The following is an 18,466-nucleotide window of genomic DNA, read 5'->3' as shown; positions in this document are numbered from 1 at the left end:
GAACAATTGATCTTGGAACACATCATCATCATCGGCAGTCCCCTGAAATCGAGGAAGACTTGCTTCCACTCTAAAAGTGAGTTCTTAGGTAGGTGGCTGTACAGTCCAATGCGGGAATTACAGTGTCTCTAACAGGTGGGGCAGACAGTCGTTGAACAAAAGGATGGGTGGGGAGCCTGCTTTGCTGCATGCTCCTTCCACTGCCTGCACTTAATTTCTGCATGCTGTCGGCAACGAGACTCGAGGTGCTCAGCGCCCTCCCAGATGCTCTTCCTCCACTTTGGGCGGTCCTGGGCCAGTGATTCCCAGGTGCCGGTGGGGATGTTACACATTATCAAGGAGGCTTTGAGGGAGTCATTGAAACGTTTCCTCTGCCCACTGGGGCTCATTTGCTGTGTAGGAGTTCCGAGTCGAGCGTTTGCTTAGGGAATTTCGTGTCAGGCATGCGGATGATGTGGACCGCCAACGGAGCAGGTCGAGTGCGGTCAGTTGGGGATGTTGGCCTGAGTGAGAACACTGACGTTGGTACATCTATCCTCCCAGTGGATTTGCAGGATCTTGCAGAAGCAGCACTGGTGATACTTCTCCAGCGCTTTGAGATGTTTGCTGTATATCGTTAATGACTCTGAGCCATATAGGAGGGCGGGTATCACTACTGCCTTGTAGACCATAGGCTTGGTGCTAGATTTGAGGTCCTGGTCTTCGAACACTCTCTTCCTCAGGCGACCGAAGGCTGCGCTTGCACACTGGAGGCGGTGTTAGACCTCGTCATCGATGTCTGCCCTTGCTGATAGTAGGCTCCTGAGGTATGGAAAATGATTTACATTGTCCAAGGCCGCGCCATGGATCTTGATGACCGGGCGTTACAAATACACAAATCACTAAATGTTGTAACACAGGTTAGCAAGAACATAAAAAATCAAACCAAGTATTAGAGTTTATTTCTAGAGATTATAGAATTGAAAAGTAGGGAAGTTATGCTAAACCGCTATCGAACCTTGGCTAGACCACACTTATAGTACTGAGTATAGTTCTGGTCGCCATATTATAAAAAGGATAAAGAGGTACTGGAGAGGGTGCAGAGAAGATTTACAAGGATGATACCAGAAATGCGAGGGTATACATCTCAGGAAAGGATGAACAGGCGGGGTCTCTTTTTTTCTTGAAAAAAGAAGGCTGAGTGGTGACCTAATAGAGGTCTTTAAAATTATGAAAGGTTTCAATAGAATGGATACAGAGAGAATGTTTCTGCTTGTGGCGAAGAGCATAACTAGAGGCCATCAATATAAGCTAGTCACCAAGAAATCCATTAGGGAATTCAGAAACATAGAAACATAGAAAATAGGTGCAGGAGTAGGCCATTCGGCCCTTCGAGCCTGCACCACCATTCAATATGATCATGGCTAATCATTCACCTCAGTACCCCTTTCCTGCTTTCTCTCCATACCCCTTGAACCCTTTAGCCGTAAGGACCATATCTAACTCCCTCTTGAATATATCCAATGAACTGGCTTCAACAACTATCTGCGGCAGGGAATTCCTCAGGTTAACAACTCTCTGAGTGAAGAAGTTTCTCCTCATCTCAGTCCTAAATGGCTTACCCCTTATCCTTAGACTGTGTCCCCTGGTTCTGGACTTCCCCAACATTGGGAACATTCTTCCTGCATCTAACCTGTCCAGTCCCGTCAGAATTTTATATGTTTCTATGAGATCCCCTCTCGTCCTTCGAAACTCCAGTGAATAAAGGCCCAGTCGATCCAGTCTCTCTTCACATGTCAGTCCTGCCATCCCGGGAATCAGTCTGGTGAACTTTCGTTGCACTCCCTCAATAGCAAGAACGTCCTTCCTCAGATTAGGAGACCAAAACTGAACACAATATTCCAGGTGAGGCCTCACCAAGGCCCTGCACAACTGCAGTAAGATCTCCCTGCTCTGATATTCAAATTCCCTAGCTATGAAGGCCAACATACCATTTTCCTTCTTCACCGCCTGCAGTACCTGCATGCCAGCTTTCAATGGTTGATGTACCATGACATCCAGGTCTCGTTGCACCTCCCCTTTTCCTTTATCCACATTATACTGCATCTGCCATGCATTTGCCCACTCACCTAACTTGTCCAAGTCACCTGCAGCCTCTTAGCGTCCTCCTCACAGCTCACACTGCCACTCTGGTAAGTGTCATCTGCAAACTTGGTGATGTGATGTGTAATGAGAAAGGACTAATTAGCAATCTTGTTGTGCGAGACCCCTTGGGGAAGAGTGACCATACCATGGTACAATTCTTTATTAAGATGGAGAGTGACACAGTTAATTCAGAAACTAGGATCCTGAACTTAAGGAAAGGTAACTTCGATGGTTTGAGGCGTGAACTGGCTGGAATAGACTCGCAAATGATACTTAAAGGGTTGATGGTGGTTAGGCAAAGGCAAAGATTTCAAGATCACATGGATGAACTTCAGCAAATGTACATCCCTGTCTGGAGTAAATAAAAAATGGGGAAGGTGGCTCAACCGTGGCTAACAAGGGAAATTAAGGAGAGTGTTAAATCCAAGGAAGAGGCATATAAATTGGCCAGAAAAAACAGCAAACCTGAGGACTGGGAGAAATTTAGAATTCAGCAGAGGAGGACAAAGGGTTTAATTGAGGGAGGGAAAGTAGAGTACGAGAAGAAGCTTGCCGGGAACATATTAGGCTCAATTCCTTCATCTAAATCATTAATGTATATTGTAAATAACTGGAGTCCCAGCACTGAGCCCTGCAGCACTCCACTAGTCACTGCCTGCAATTCTGAAAAGGACCTGTTTATCCTGACTCTCTGCTTCCTGTCTGCCAACTAGTTCTCTATCCATGTCAATACATTGCCCCTAATTCCATGTGCTTTAATTTTGCACACCAATCTCTTGTGTGGGACGTTTTCAAAAGCCTTTTGAAAGTCAAAATACACCACATCCACTGGTTCGCCCTTGTCCACTCTACTCGTTACATTCTCAAAAAAATTCCAGAAGGTTTGTCAAGCATGATATCCCTTTCATAAATCCATGCTGATTTGGACCGATCCTGTCACTGCTTTCCAAATGCGCTGCTATTTCATCCTTAATAATTGATTCCAACATTTTCCCCACTACTGATGTCAGGCTAACCGATCTATAATTACCGCTTTCTCTCCCTCCCTTTTTAAAAAGTGGTATTACATTAGCTACCCTCCAATCCATTGGAACTGATCCCGAGTTGATAGACTGTTGGAAAATGATCACCAGTGCATCCACTATTTCTAGGGCCACTTCCTTAAGTACTCTGGGATGCAAACAATCAGGCCCCGGCGATTTATCGGCCTTCAATCCCATCAATTTCCCTAACATAATTTCCCGCCTAATAAGGATCTCCTTCAGTTCCTCCTTCTCACTAGTCCCTCGGTCCCCTCCTATTTCCAGAGGATGATTTGTGTCTTCCTTCGTGAAGATAAAACCAAAGTATTTGTTCAACTGGTCTGCCATTTCTTTGTTCCCCATTATAAATTCACTTGAATCTGACTGTAAGGGACGTATGTTTGTCTTCACTAATCTTTTTCTATAGAAGCTTTTGCAGTCAGTGTTTATGTTCCCAGCAAGCTTCCTCTCATACTCTATTCAAGTTCATCCATGTGATTGTTAAATATTTGCCATTGCCTATCCACCGTCAACTCTTTAAGTATCATTCGCCAGTCTATTCTAGCCAATTCACATCTCATACCATCAAAGTTACCTTTCCTTAAGTTCAGGACCCTAGTCTCTGAATTAGCTGTGTCACTCTCCATCATAATAAACAATTCTGCCATGTTATGGTCACTCTTCCCCAAGGGGCCTGGCACAACAAGATTGCTAATTAGTCCTTTCTCATTGCACATCACCCAGTCTAGGATGGCCAGCCTTCGAGTTGGTTCCTCGACATATTGGTCGAGAAAAACATCCCTAATACACTCCAGGAAATCCTCCTCCACTGTATTGCTACCAATTTGGTTAGCCCAATCTACATGTAGATTAAAGTCACCCATGATAAGTGCTGTACCTTTATTGCATGCATCCCTAATTTCTTGTTAATCTCACTACTACTGTTTGGTGGGCTGTACACAACTCCCACTAGCGTTTTCTGTCCTTTGGTATTCCGCAGCTCCACCCATACAGACTCCACATCATCCAAACTAATGTCCTTCCTTACTATTGCATTAATTTCCTCTTTAACCAGCAATGCCACCCCACCTCCTTTTCCTTTCTCTGTATCCTTCCTGAATGTTGAATACCCCTGGATGTTGAGTTCCAAGCCTTGGTCACCTTGGAGCCATGTCTCCATGATGCCAATTATATCATATTCATTAATTGCTGCCTGTGCAGTTAATTCATCCACCTTATTATGAATACTCCTCGCATTGTAGCACAAAGCCTTTAGGCTTGTCTTTTTAACACACTTTGCCCCTTTAGAATTTTGCTGTAATGTGGCCCTTTTTGATTTTTGCCTTGGGTTTCTCTGCCCTCCACTTTTACTTTTCTTCTTTCTATCTTTTGCTTCTGCCCCCATTCTATTTCCCTCTGTCTCCCTGCATAGGTTCCCATCCCCCTGCCATATTAGTTTAACCCCTCCCCAACAGCACTAGCAAATTTCTTTACCCAAAATGTGGTGAGAATGTGGAACTCACTACCTACCACAAGGAGCGATTGAAGTGATTATTATAGATGCATTTAAGGGGCGGCTAAACAAGCATGTGAGGGAGAAGGGAATAGAGGGTTATGATAGGAGGAGGCTCGAGTGGAGCATAAATGCCGGCTTGACCTCTTTGGACCGAATGGCCTGCTTCTGTGCTGTATATCTTATGTAATCCTATGTCGTGCCATACTATCCTTCTTTGAATCTGACCAGATCTATCTTAAGGAAAGCTTAGTTGCCTCTTTCAGCAGATTTTCTGGACTAGAATTATAGTCCCCACCACTTATACTGTGCCCGTTTACACTGGACAGCACCTGCATTGGGCAAATATTGCTAACCCTTTGACATCATCATACAAGTCAATTACAAAACTGTTGTAATTGGACTGGCTATTTTGGGCAATTTAGGAGCTATTCACACCTTGTTAAAATGCCATTAACTGTCATTAAGTCCTTTCGAGCAGCCCGTTGCCTTCTGTACATATTATATAACATATTAAGGCTTGAACCAAAAACATTTCTAAACTAAATTTGACTTAATTTCAATGTTTTCATATAAATTACACCAAGCTTCTTCCATGGCCAATTGCCATAATCCTAAAACATGAAAGGAGTGAATTACATTAATGGTGGATAAAATAATGGTGGATAAACTGTTTTTGTTCTTTTTAGCTATAGGGTTTGCCACTGGATTGATCATATTGCACACAACCTGATGCACTTACCACCAATTTGGATAAGTTTAACTTCTACTGCACATAGTGTATGATAAGTTTGATGTACAGATCACTCTCACTTTAACAAAATACTTTCATTTATATGGCATTTTCATAACCTCAAAACATCCCAAAGTGCTTTACAGCCAATTAAGTACTTTTGAATTGTAGTCACTGTTGAAATGGAAGAAATGGGACAGCAAATTTGTACACAGCAAGTTCCTACAAACAGCAATTAAATAAATGACCAGAACATCTATTTTTGTTGTTGGTTGGGGGATAAATATTGACCTGGACAGTGGGAGATCTTCTTGGAATAGTGCCATGGGATCTTTTATGTCCACCTGAGAGAGGAAGACCGGACCTTGGTTTAATGTCACATACAAAAGGTAGCACCTCCAACAGTACATCACTCCCTCAGTACTGCACTGGAGTGTCAGCTTAGATTCGGTGCTCCAAGCTCTGGAGTGGGGATTGAACTAGAAACTAGGCTCTCACTGAGGCTCTGTTATATTCCCATTGAAAGTAAATTGTTTTCTTGTAATAAAATGTGTTTTGTAGCTTTGTTTTATTACTATGATCTAAGGTAACATTAAAATTTGTATAAGTCTAATCTTTTTCCCTGTTGTACCACATTCCCTTACCGGTTACTCGTTAGCTGAGGATATTGACTGCATGTGGATTTCCTGTCACAACTGAGTCAGTTGACGGATGAGCTACATCAACCCATTCAGCCTCCTGAGGGAGGCAACCAATTACAAGTAAATCTCCAGGAAGATAAAGTGCTGTGACATTTCCATTTAAACTCAGCAGTAACCAAACAAATAAAAAAAAATAGCAAATCTGAAATTAGAAGAGAAAATGCTGTTAAATACACAACAGTTTAGTTAGCATCTTGAAAGACAAAAGGCAGATTAATTGCACCAGTTATATTCCATATGTAATTCATCTATGGTGCCATCAATTCATAAACAAACGTATTTGACAGTGTATTTGATCATATATGTTTGTTCCTACCCGTATAAATTTCAAGTTATTCGGAAACAGATATTTCTTCAACTCTTTTATTAACACGTTTACTTCCCACATTACAACAGTGACTACACTCCAAAAGTACTTAATTAGCTGTAAAGCGCTTTAAGACATCCAGTGGTTGTGAAAGGTGCTATATAAATGCAAGTCTTTCTTTTTAAAGGAGTTAATTGGCACAGCATTAACTGCTTTTGGTGGAAGTTTATTCTACATATACACTACTCTGTAAAATAAATTAATGGCAGGATTGCTGTTTGAATATGGAGGTAGTGTATCGAGATATCAAGATCTTTGGCCACACCAACCTATTGCGCTCACCTTCAGAGTGTAGGGTGCTGCTAGAATTTATTTCCTTTGTATTTTCTCTCTTTAGATATCAACGGATAAGCTCTGTATTTCCAGCATGTCCTGTTTTTATTTCTGATTTCCAGATCTTTCTGTTTTTGTTTCAGATTTTCAATCTCATTTTTACTTTTTTATATTGCAGAATAACCGCAATGATTAAGATTTCTCAATGAGGCATCTATTGCTTAGCTGATGAAGCTTACCCAATATATTTTTAAATGTGCATCTTTCTAACTCTGAGCCAAATATTTATTTTAGTTCATTCTCAGGATGTGGGCATCGTTGGCAAGGCCAGCATTTATTACCCATCCCTACTTGCCCTTGAGAAGATGATGGTGAGCTGCTTTCTTGAACCATTGCTGTCCATGTGGTCCAATGCTGCTAGTAGGGAGTTTCAGGATTTTGACCCAGCAATGATGAAAGAATGAGAATGAGGAGGAGAAATTCACTACTGCCCCATTTGGGCGCTAATTTTTAAAAGTTTGAAATGTTAACACCAGGCGCTAATGATTTCAAACTTAAAAAAAAATTGCCGTTTGTGCTCCATGAAGGAAGTGGAGGGATAAATCAAGCAACAGGCACACTGGGCCGTGCAGCGCTGCCGCGTTCAATGGCTCTTTCCCTCCCTTAAAGTGAAGGTCCATTGCTGCAGGCTCTGCAATATAAAAGGCACCTACTTGGACCACCAATGCCATGGCAAACCTGCGCAATCAGCCCGCCACTAGTGACAAAAAAACAGCAACAAGAAAGATAAGTTTATTTTTACTTGCCTCAGCCACTTTGCCTTTTAAGCCTCGCCCCCGCAGCGGCCGGCTGCCTGATGCACACCTCCTGCAGTTGTCGGTGCTTTCGCCCGGCGCTGCTGCAGGGGGCGGATGTCAATTTTGCGCCTGGAGCGATGCGCACAACGATGACGTCACGATCACCGGGCGCAGGATATCTGGGTGCAATGCTATAACGTCGCCGCAAATTCCCCATCAAATATGGCGAGAGTCGATGTCAGCGCCATGCCCAGTCGCAAAGCCATTTGCGCCCGTTAGTGCCCTCCAGGAGCACTAATGGGAGGCGCAAAGGCACCCAATTTAAAGATAGAAACATAGAAACATAGGGCTAGACTTTCCACTTTACATTGCCCATATATCGCCCAAAACGGACATCTATCGCCCATTTTGAGCAAAAAATGGAAACTCAGGCCTCAACATCACCGTAAAATTAAGCCCCCAAGTTTCAGCTCACTTTGCCGAGCTGATCATTGAGCTGATTGCCCACACATCGCCGATTTGAAGTTCCGGCACATCGCCGTCATATCGCCGGCCTGATCGCTCGCCGAGAACATCTCTGGATAATAGTTGCTTTTCCCGGGCTTTCCTGACGGAACTGGGCACTATGCTTGCCATTTTGAATTTCGGAGGAAGGGAGGAGGTAGCTAAAAAAAATCGAGCTAGATATTTGTGAGTTATTTAAGGGTCTTTTATTGATAGATCCACTCGGATTTATACTTATATTTAATTGTACTAATAGTAGCTTAGTAGATTAGGCATTTTTTACTGAAAAGTGCATTTAAAGCAAGTGAAAATAATTATTGATTGTGATGGGGCCTATGCTTTCTGTGCCTTTACTCGTAACTGCTCACTCGCTAGTTTCTGAAAGGATCAATCAAAGAGGTGGCAGAGTAATGCGGAGACAGAGATAGAGGAAACAGAGGAGGCGAGCGCACAGCTGACGAAGGTACAAAGAAACGCAATCTTATCTCAACTTGTCTGAAAACGCGTATCTTAGGAGGCTGCGCTTCCGGAAATAGGTCATTGATGAGATTTGCCATCTCATCAATGGGGATCTGCAACCTTCCAGCACCATCAGAACCGTACTGCCGATTGAGGTAAAGGTTACTGCAGCACTATCCTTCTACGTGTCGGGATCCTTTCAGGCTTCAGCTTGCGACATCTGTGGTATCTCTCAGCATGCCACAGACTGCTGCATTCGGCAGGTGATTGAAGCCCTTTACGTTCACAGAATGGGCTTTATAGGCTTCCTTATGACCAGGGAGGCACAGACCAGGAGGGCTTTGGGTTTCTCGAGAATAGCAAACTTCCACAAGGTGCAGGGAGTAATAGATTGCATGCACATTGCCCTGAAAGCCCCTTTACAGAACGCGAAGTGTTTCGTAACAGAAAGGGATTCCACTCCCTGAATGTGCAGCTTGTTGACCACAACCAAATAATCATGATAGTAAATGCTACATTTCCTGGCAGCATTCATGATGCGCACATCCTATGTGAGAGTGCTATCCCTGACCTATTTGTTAATCAGTCAGAAGGTCATGGTTGGATGCTGGGAGATAAGGGATATGGCCTTGCCAGCTGGCTGATGACCCCATTGCGTAATCCCGTCACTGAAGCAAAGAAACATTACAACGAAAGCCACATAGTGACACGCAACATCGTCGAAAAGACAATTAGAGTCCTAAAGCAGCCCTTCAGATGCCTGGAGCCTACAGTACCATCCTGACCAGGTCGCTGAGTTTATTGTGGTGTGTTGCATGCTGCATAACCTAGCTATAAAGAATAGACAACTAATGCCAGATGGGGTTTCAGGTCCACCTCTAGAAGTAGGGGAGACGGAAGAGCCAGCCGGCGAGGAGCAAGAGGAGGAAAAGGCGGAAGAGGAGGCTGGTGAGGACATTGGGGAGGCCAATCAGCCTGGCGATCTAGCCATGGTCCTGCCCCTCCCCGCACAAGACCAGTACCCAGTCATCATAGGCAGTCTCTCGAAATCGAGGAAGACTTGCTTCCACTCCAAAAGTAAGTTCTCTGGTGGCTGAACACTTCAATATAAGAGTCACAGACCCTGTCACAGGTGGGACAGACATTCGTCGAGGGAAGGTGTGGGTGGGGCTGGTTTGCCGCACGCTCCTTCCACTGTCTGCGCTTGACCTCCTCATGCTCTTTGCGTTGAGACTCGAAGAACTCAACGCCCTCCCGGATGCACTTTCTTCAGCTCGGGCGGTCTTTGGCCAGGGTCTCCCAGGTGTCATTGGTGATGTCGCACTTTACCAGGGAGGCTTTGAGGGTGTCCTTGTAATGCTTCCGCTGCCCACCTTTGGCTCGTTTACCATGAAGGAGCTCCACAAAATGCATTTGTTTAGGGAGTCTCGTATCTGGCATGCGAACTATGTAGCCTGCCCAGCGAAGCTAATCGAGTGTGGTCACTGCTTCAATACTGGGGATGTTAGCCTGGGCGAGGGCACTTGTTGGTGCGCTTGTCCTCCCAGGAGATTTGCAGGATCTTGCGGAGACATCGTTAGTGATATATCTCCAGCGACTTGAAGTGCCTTCTATACATCGTCCATGCCTCGGATCCATACAGGAGGGCGAGTATTACTATAGCCCTGCAGACCATGAGCTTGGTGGTAGATTTGAGGGCCTGGTCTTCAAACACTCTTTTCCTCAGATGGCCAAAGTGGCAATTACGCGGCTGCTAAGCTGTTGCGTTAGCAGCTCATTTATGAATGCTTTGCATGAACTTACATTGGGGATAGTCACATTTACATTTACAGTTACGGTTAAACAAAAGTTGCATTTGCGTTGAGTTACGTTTTTGATTTGCCTGCACTGGCCTGGCATTTGCATTAATGCTTAACTTAAGTATACTTATGTTATTATAAGAGAATGCACAACAAATGCAGAACAATTGTTAAAATGTTATGTTTAACGTAACTATAAGAGAATGCACAACAATTATTAAAAACAACAAATTTTTTAATTTTTTTTTATCAACACCCTCTCCCCCACCCCCCACCCGACCCTCCCCCCCCCCCCCCCGCCACCCATCCCAAACAACTATGAATGAACATGAACTTAAAAAATATAACATTAACATTGCAAAAACAACCCCCCTCCCTACCTGCGGCCACGTTTCCCTCCAGGTCCTTTTCCCCGCCCCCGTGCATTAGCACCACCCACCCGTTTTGGTCCCCGCAGACCGAGACGACACTGGCGTGCAGTGGGCAATGGCAAGACTTCCTGCCGTGGTGGAGGTGTTGGAGTGGGAGACGAAGCTGGCTGTTCGTCTTCCGAGTCAAGAGGAACTGTATCCTCCGTACTCCCTTTAGTGCTTGGGGTTGTACTTAGACCCAACACTACACCTTGGGGTGCAGCGCCGTGTCCAGCCAGCAGCACATGCTGAAGGGCATTGGTTGCGGCGGTCTGTTCTCGAATCCCCTCCAGGGTCTGCCGTGCTAACTCCATTTGCACAGCAGGCACATTGGAAAAGTTAGAGGAGAACTGATCGAACTACTGGAGAAGCTCGCGACCTATCGCAACCGTTTCCATGCATAGGGAGATCAAGCACTCCGTCTGCCCGTCCGAGGGAGGCGGTTGCTAACCTCGCTGACCCGGCCTCTGTGGGGTCGGCGTACGCAATGTGATGCGCCTTGGTGTTGCTGGCTGCACACCGCTTAGTCCCGGTGCTTCTTCGATCTCCATTGAGATGGCCGCAGGTTCATTCCCCCCCATCACAGCTGTCTGCAGCTGCTGGTGGTGCTCCTCCTCCTCCTCTTCCGCCACAAGCTCAGTGGTGCTCAGAATGTTCTCAAGCTTCTCCTCCTCCTCCTCCACTCCTCCTCCTCCTGCTCTTCACCAGGTATTGGTGCAGGTGGTGGTTGCACCTCGACCAGCCTCTCAGGAATACCTTAAAAACACATATGACCTTATTACAGAGCTTATTAGAACATAACGGTGCACATTAACGAGAGTCGCTGCATATCAGTACATTTCACTACCCCAGAAAGCTGCATCCTCTGCATCCCCTGCTTCTTATGCACAAAGGCTGCATACATGATATAACATGACATGACATCATTCGTATATTGCATATTGCATTATTATTACAGGACATTACTCACAAGACGCATAGCTGGGCTCCGCCAGACCACGGGTGGTGGCCAAATGGGTTTCATGGCCCACGAGCGCTATTGCATGCTCCTCCACGTTGGTCAGCGATTGAAGCTGAGCAGAGCCCCCCCCCCCCACCCGGTGCGCCTCTGCTCAGCCCTATTGAGTGATATCTTCTTCTGCAAATGAGAAAAGAGGATAGCATAAGCTAATTGACTAGGTAGTAGTATGGAGTCAATACAGCTTAAAACGTTAAATGCTACATCTTGACACATATATTTCTCCATACTGCATCAGCAAGAGTAAAGCTCCCTCTACACTCCTAGGCCAGCTGCAGCACAGGGTTACATACAGAGTAAAGGTTCCGTCCACACTGTCCCATCAAACACTCCCAGGGCAGTTGCAGCATGGGGTTACATACAGAGTAAAGCTCGTTCCACACTGTCCCATCAAACACTCCCAGGGCAGCTGCAGCATGGGGTTACATACAGAGTTAAGCTCGCTCCACACTGTCCCATCAAACACTCCCAGGGCAGCTGCAGCATGGGGTTACATACAGAGTAAAGCTCGCTCCACACTGTCCCATCAAACACTCCCAGGGCAGCTGCAGCATGGGGTTACATACAGAGATAAGCTCGCTCCACACTGTCCCATCAAACACCCCCAGGGCAGCTGCAGCATGGGGTTACATTCCCTCCACACTGTCCCATACATAGTCCCAGGTTCAGAGCCCTGTATGGATCTTAACATGTAGTTAATGTAAAACATTTATGAATAAACAAATGAAATTCAATACAGGAGATTCATTATTATAATTAAAATTTGCATCAGTACAATATAAAATGCAACTTACTCTTGCTGCAGCTACCAAGCTGTTCCAGCGTTGACGGCGCTTGCCCCTTGCCTCTTGGGATGCAGAGGACACCACCGCAGTGATCTCCACCCATATTTTTCTATAAGCTCGGGGTGAGGGTTTCCCATGCCCACCCCGAGTTAGTTTGCCCCAGCGTGAATGGACCTCGTTCACAAGGGCCTCATCACTAAATGGCTTTGCCTTCTTCCTCTCCCCCTCAGCTTCTTGATGCGTTTGTGACATATACAACTTATATAATCATTTTTCTGTTGATCTCTGCTCTCTTTCTATACTCTTTCCTCTCTGCCTTCCACCTCTCTTTCTATCCTCTCTCTCTCTCTCTCTCTCTCTCTCTCTCTCTCTGCCCCTCTGCCCCTTCTGCGCATGTGTGGATGACCCCTGACATCCGGAAAAGTAGGAAAACCAGTCACCAAGAAAAAGAAAATTGCACGTGTAGTAGGGAAGCTTTAACCTTCCACATCGCTGGCCGTTTGATGGGCGAACGTCACGTTGCCGACCTTTCACATCGCCCATTTCACATCGCCAAGTGGAAAATCAGAATCCAAAAAACGGGCTATGACCCAGCGATCAACAAGGCTGAGACATCGTACGTTGCTGGTTCACCGCCCATTTTTGGGATGATAGACAGAAAATTGGACAGTCTAGTCCATAGAAATTTACAGTGCAGAAAGAGGCCGTTTCGGCCCATCGTGACCACGCCGGCCGACAAAGAGCCGCACGGCCCTTGGTCAGCAGCCCTAAAGGTTACATATAAACCTATGAACAATGACGGAAAGGCAAAGAGCACCCAACCCAAACCAGTCTGCCTCACACAATTGCGACACGCCTTATACTGAAGCATTCTACACTCCATCCCAACCAGAGTCATGTGATCTCCCGGGAGAGGCAGAAACCAAATAAAAACCCAGGCCAATTTAGGGAGAAAAAATCTGGGAAAATTCCTCTCCAACCCATCCAGGCGATCGAAACTAGTCCGGGAGATCACCCTGGCCATATTCTATTCCCTGCAGGTTACTGCACTTTAAGTGCCCATCCAACCATCTCTTAAAAGTGGTGACGGCATCCACCACTCTTCCAGGCAGCAAATTCCAGATCCCCACAACCATCTGCGTAAAGAAGCTCCTCCTCAAATCCCCTCTAAACCTTCCACCAACTACCTTAAAACTATGCCCCCTCATAATAGACCCCTCCACCAATGGAAATAGGCCCTTACTATCCACTATGTCCAGGTCCCTCAATATTTTGTACACCTCAATAAGGTCTCCTCTCAACCTCCTCTGTTCCAATGAGAACATACCCAGCCTATCCAATCTGTCCTCATAACTAAGATTCTCCATTCCAGGTAGCATCCTAGTTAAATCTACTCTGCACCCTCTCCAGTGCAATCATGTGCTTCCTATAATAAGGCGACCAGAACTGCATGCAGTACTCCAGCTGTGGCCTAACCAAAGTATTATAGAATTTAAGCATAACCTCCCTGCTCTTATATTCTATGCCTCTGCCAATAAAGGCAAGCATTCCATATGCCTTCTTAACCACCTTATCCACCTGGCCTGCTACTTTCAGGGATCTGTGGACAAGCACTCCAAGGTTCCTTTGTTCATCTACACTATTAAGTGGCCTACCGCTTAATGTGTATACCCTTTCCTTATTAGCCCTCCCAAAGTGCATCACCTCACACTTTGCTGAATTAAATTCCATTTGCCACTGCTCTGCCCACCTGACCAGTAGATTGATATCCTCCTACAGTCCATGACTTTCTTCTTCATTATCAAACACGCAGCCAATTTTATTGTCGTCTGCAACCTTCTTAATTGTACTCCCTATTTTCAAATCTAAATCATTGATATATACCACAAAAAGCAAGGGACCCAGTACTGAGCCCTGCGGAACCTCACTGGAAACATCCTTACAGTCACAAAAATATCCATCAATCATTACCTTTTGCTTTCTACCTCCAAGCCAATTTTGGATTCAACTTGCCACTTTGCCCTATATCCCATGGGCTTTAACCTTCATGACCAGTCTACCATGTGGGACATTATCAAGAGCCTTGCTAAAGTCCATATATACAACACCGTATGCACTACTCTCATCGATCCTCTTGGTTAACTCCTCAAAAAATTCAATCAAGTTAGTCAAACATGATCTTCCCTTAACGAATCTGAGCTGACTGTCCCTAATTAATCCTTGCCTTTCCAAATGTAGATTTATCCTATCTTTCTCCCCCTACATGTCCAGGTTAGAATGATGTGTGATTTGGAGGATTGCCAATCAACCTGCGGATATATGGATTAGAAACTGGACTGAAATAACAACATTCGATTGGTTGTACATAGTTTTAAGATGTTCTTTGCACAACAATTAAGTCGAGGTTTTTAATCATTATTCTCACTGAGAATGTGTTTTTTTTCCTAGGTGGGCGAGGTCACGAATTTGTGAGATGCTGCCGAAGAAATATTGACTAGTGGGTCCCAAGTTCAATCTTTGGGGGTATATTTTTCTCTGCTTACTACTTTTAGTAAAACATTAGGAGGCCGAAATTGCCCCTTTCAATAAGAGCTGTGGCTCGCGCAATTGCCGTCAGTGATATTTCCGGCGGTGTATGCTCCCCCTCTTCCGCCCCGCTCCTGCATATACGTCAGTAAGTACGTAATCAAAGTGCGCACCGCCTTGGTCCCGCCTCAGAAGTCAAATTGCCCTGAAATCACCTTCCGCCTGCATGTCGGGTCCAACTACTTGTTTTTGGGTCGGTACACACTGCTTGCTGAAGACCGCCAGCGGCATAGAAACATAGAAAATAGGTGCAGGAGTAGGCCATTCGGCCATTCGAGGCTGCACCACCTTTCAATATGATCATGGCTGATAATTTTTGCAATTTCAGTGCTCCATTCCTGCTTTCTCTCCATACCCCTTGATCCCTTTAGCTGTAAGGGCCACATCTAACTCCCTTTTGAATATATCTAACAAACTGGCCTCAACAACTTCCTGTGGTAGAGAATTCCACAGGTTCACAATTCTCTGAGTGAAGAAGTTTCTCATCATCTCGGTCCTAAATAGCTTACCCCTTATCCTTACACTGTGACCCGTGGTTCTGGACTTCGCCAACATCGGGAACATTCTTCCGGCCTCTAACCTGTCCAATCCTGTCAGAATTTTATATATTTCTATGAGATCCCCTCTCATTCGTCTAAACTCCAGTAAATATAAGCCTAGTCGATCCAATCTTTCTTCATATGTCAGTCCTGCTATCCCAGGTATCAGTTTGGTGAACCTTTGCTGCACTCCCTCAATAGCAAGAATGTCCTTCCTCAGATTAGGAGACCAAAACTGCACACAATATTCCAGGTGTGGCCTCACCAAGGCCCTGTACAACTGCAGTAAGACCTCCCTGCTCCGATATTCAAATCCCCAAACTATGAAGGCCAACATGCCATTTGCCTCCTTCACCGCCTGCTGTACCTGCATGCCAACTTTCAATGACTGATGTACTATGACACCCAGGTCTCGTTGCACCTCCCCTTCTCCTAATCTGCCGCCATTCAGATAATATTCTGCCTTTCTGTTTTTGCCCCCAAAGTGAAAAACCTCACATTTATCTACATTATACTGCATCTGCCATGCCTTTGTCCACTCACCTAACCTGTCCAAGTCATCCTGCAGCCTCTTAGCCTCCTCCTTACAGCTCACACTGCCAACTAGCTTAGTGTCATCTGCAAACTTGGAGATATTACATAACATTCCTTTGTCGACATCATTAATGTATTTGGAAATAGCTGGGGTGCCAGCACTGAACCTTGTGGTACCCCACTAGTCACTGACTACCATTCTAAAAAGGACCCTTGCAGTCAGATTCAGGTGAATTTATAATGGGAGCAAAGAAATGGCAGGCCAGTTCAACAAATACTTTGGTTCTGTCATCACGAAGGAAGACACAAATAACCTTCCGGAAGTACTAGAGGATCGAGGGTCTAGTGAGAATTAGGAACTGAAGGATAACCTTATTAGGTGGGAAATTGTGTTAGGGAATTTGATGGGATTGAAGGCCGATAAATCCCCAGGGCCTGATAATCTGCATCCCAGAGTCCTTAAGGAAGTGGCCCTAGAAATAGTGGATGCATTGGTGATCATTTTTGAACAGTCTATCGACTCTGGATCAGTTCCTATGGACTGGAGGGTAGCTAATCTAACACCATTTTTTAAAAAAGGAGGGAGAGAGAAAACGGGGAATGATAGACCGGTCAGCCTGACATCAGTAGTGGGGAAAATGTTGGAATTAATTATTAAAGATGAAATAACCGCATTTGAAAAGCAGTGACAGGATTGGTCCAAGTCAACATGGATTTATGAAAGGGAAATCATGCTTGACAAATCTTCTGTAATTTTTTGAGGATGTAACTAGGAGAGTGGACAAGGGAGAACCAGTGGATGTGGTGTATTTGAACTTTCAAAAGGCTTTTGACAAGGTCCCACACAAGAGATTGGTGTGCAAAATTAAAGCACATGATATTGGGGGTAATGTACTGACGTGGATCGAGAACTGGTTGGCAGACAGGAAGCAGAGAGTCAAGACAAATGGGTCCTTTTCAGAATGGCAGACAATGACTAGTGGGGTTCCGCAGGGCTCAGTGCTAGGACCCCAGCTATTTATAATATACATTAATGATTTAGATGAAGGAATTGAGTGTAATATCTCAAAGTTTGCAGATGACACAAAACTGGGTGGCGGTGAGAGCTGTGAGGAGAACGCTAAGAGGCTGCAGGGTGACTTGGACAAGTTAGCTGAGTGGGCAGATGCATGGCAGGTGCAGTATAAGGTGGATAAATGTGAGGTTATCCACTTTGGGGGCAAAAACACAAAGACAAAATATTATCTGAATGGCGGCAGATTAGGAAAAGGGGAGGTGCAACGAGACCTGGATGTCATGGTACATCAGTCATTGAAAGTTGGCATGCAGGTACAGCAGGCGGTGAAGAAGGCAAATGGTATGTTGGCCTTCATAGCTAAGGGTTTTTAAGTATAGGAGTGGGGAGGTCTTACTGCAGTTGTACAGGGCCTTGGTGAGGCCTCACTTGGAATATTGTGTTCAGTTTTGGTCTCCTAATCTGAGGAAGGACGTTCTTGCTATTGAGGGAGTGCAGCGAAGGTTCACCAGGCTGATTCCCAGGATGGCTGGTCTGACATATGAAGAGAGAGTGGATCGACTGGGCCTTTATTCACTGGAGTTTAGAAGGATAAGAGGGATCTCATAGAAACATATAAAATTCTGACAGGACTGGACTGGTTAGATGCAGGAAGAATGTTCCCAATGTTGGGGAAGTCCAAAACGAGGGGACACAGTTTAAGGATAAGAGGTAAGCCATTTAGGACTGAGATGAGGAGAAACTTCTTCACTCAGAGAGTTGTTAACCTGTGGAATTCCCTGCCACAGAAAGTTGTTGATGCCAGTTCATTGGATATATTCAAGAGGGAGTTAGATGTGGCCCTTACGGTGAAAGCGATCAAGGGGTATGGAGAGAAAGTAGGAAAGGGGTACTGAGGTGAAAGATCAGCTATGATCTGATTGAATGGTGGTGCAGGCTCGAAGGGCTGAATGGCCTACTCCTGCACCTAATTTCTATGTTTCTATATTTCTATGACCTGTTTATTCCCACTCTTTGCTTCCTGTCTGCCAACCAGTTCTCTATCCACGTGACTACATTACCCCCAGTACCATGTGATTTAATTCTCCACACTAATCGCTTGTATGGGATCTTGTCAAAAGCCTTTTGAAAGTCCAAATACACCACATGCACTGGTTCTCCCTTGTCCACAGTATTAGTTACATCCTCAAAAAATTCTAGAAGAGTTGTCAAGCATGATGGAGGAGGATTTCCTGGAGTGTATTAGGGATGGTTTTCTAGACCAATATGTCGAGGAATCAACTTGGG

The sequence above is a fragment of the Pristiophorus japonicus genome, chromosome 2, assembly GCF_044704955.1.
Source record: "Pristiophorus japonicus isolate sPriJap1 chromosome 2, sPriJap1.hap1, whole genome shotgun sequence".
Taxonomy (NCBI): Eukaryota; Metazoa; Chordata; class Chondrichthyes; family Pristiophoridae; genus Pristiophorus; species Pristiophorus japonicus.
This window is presented reverse-complemented; position numbering follows the sequence as displayed.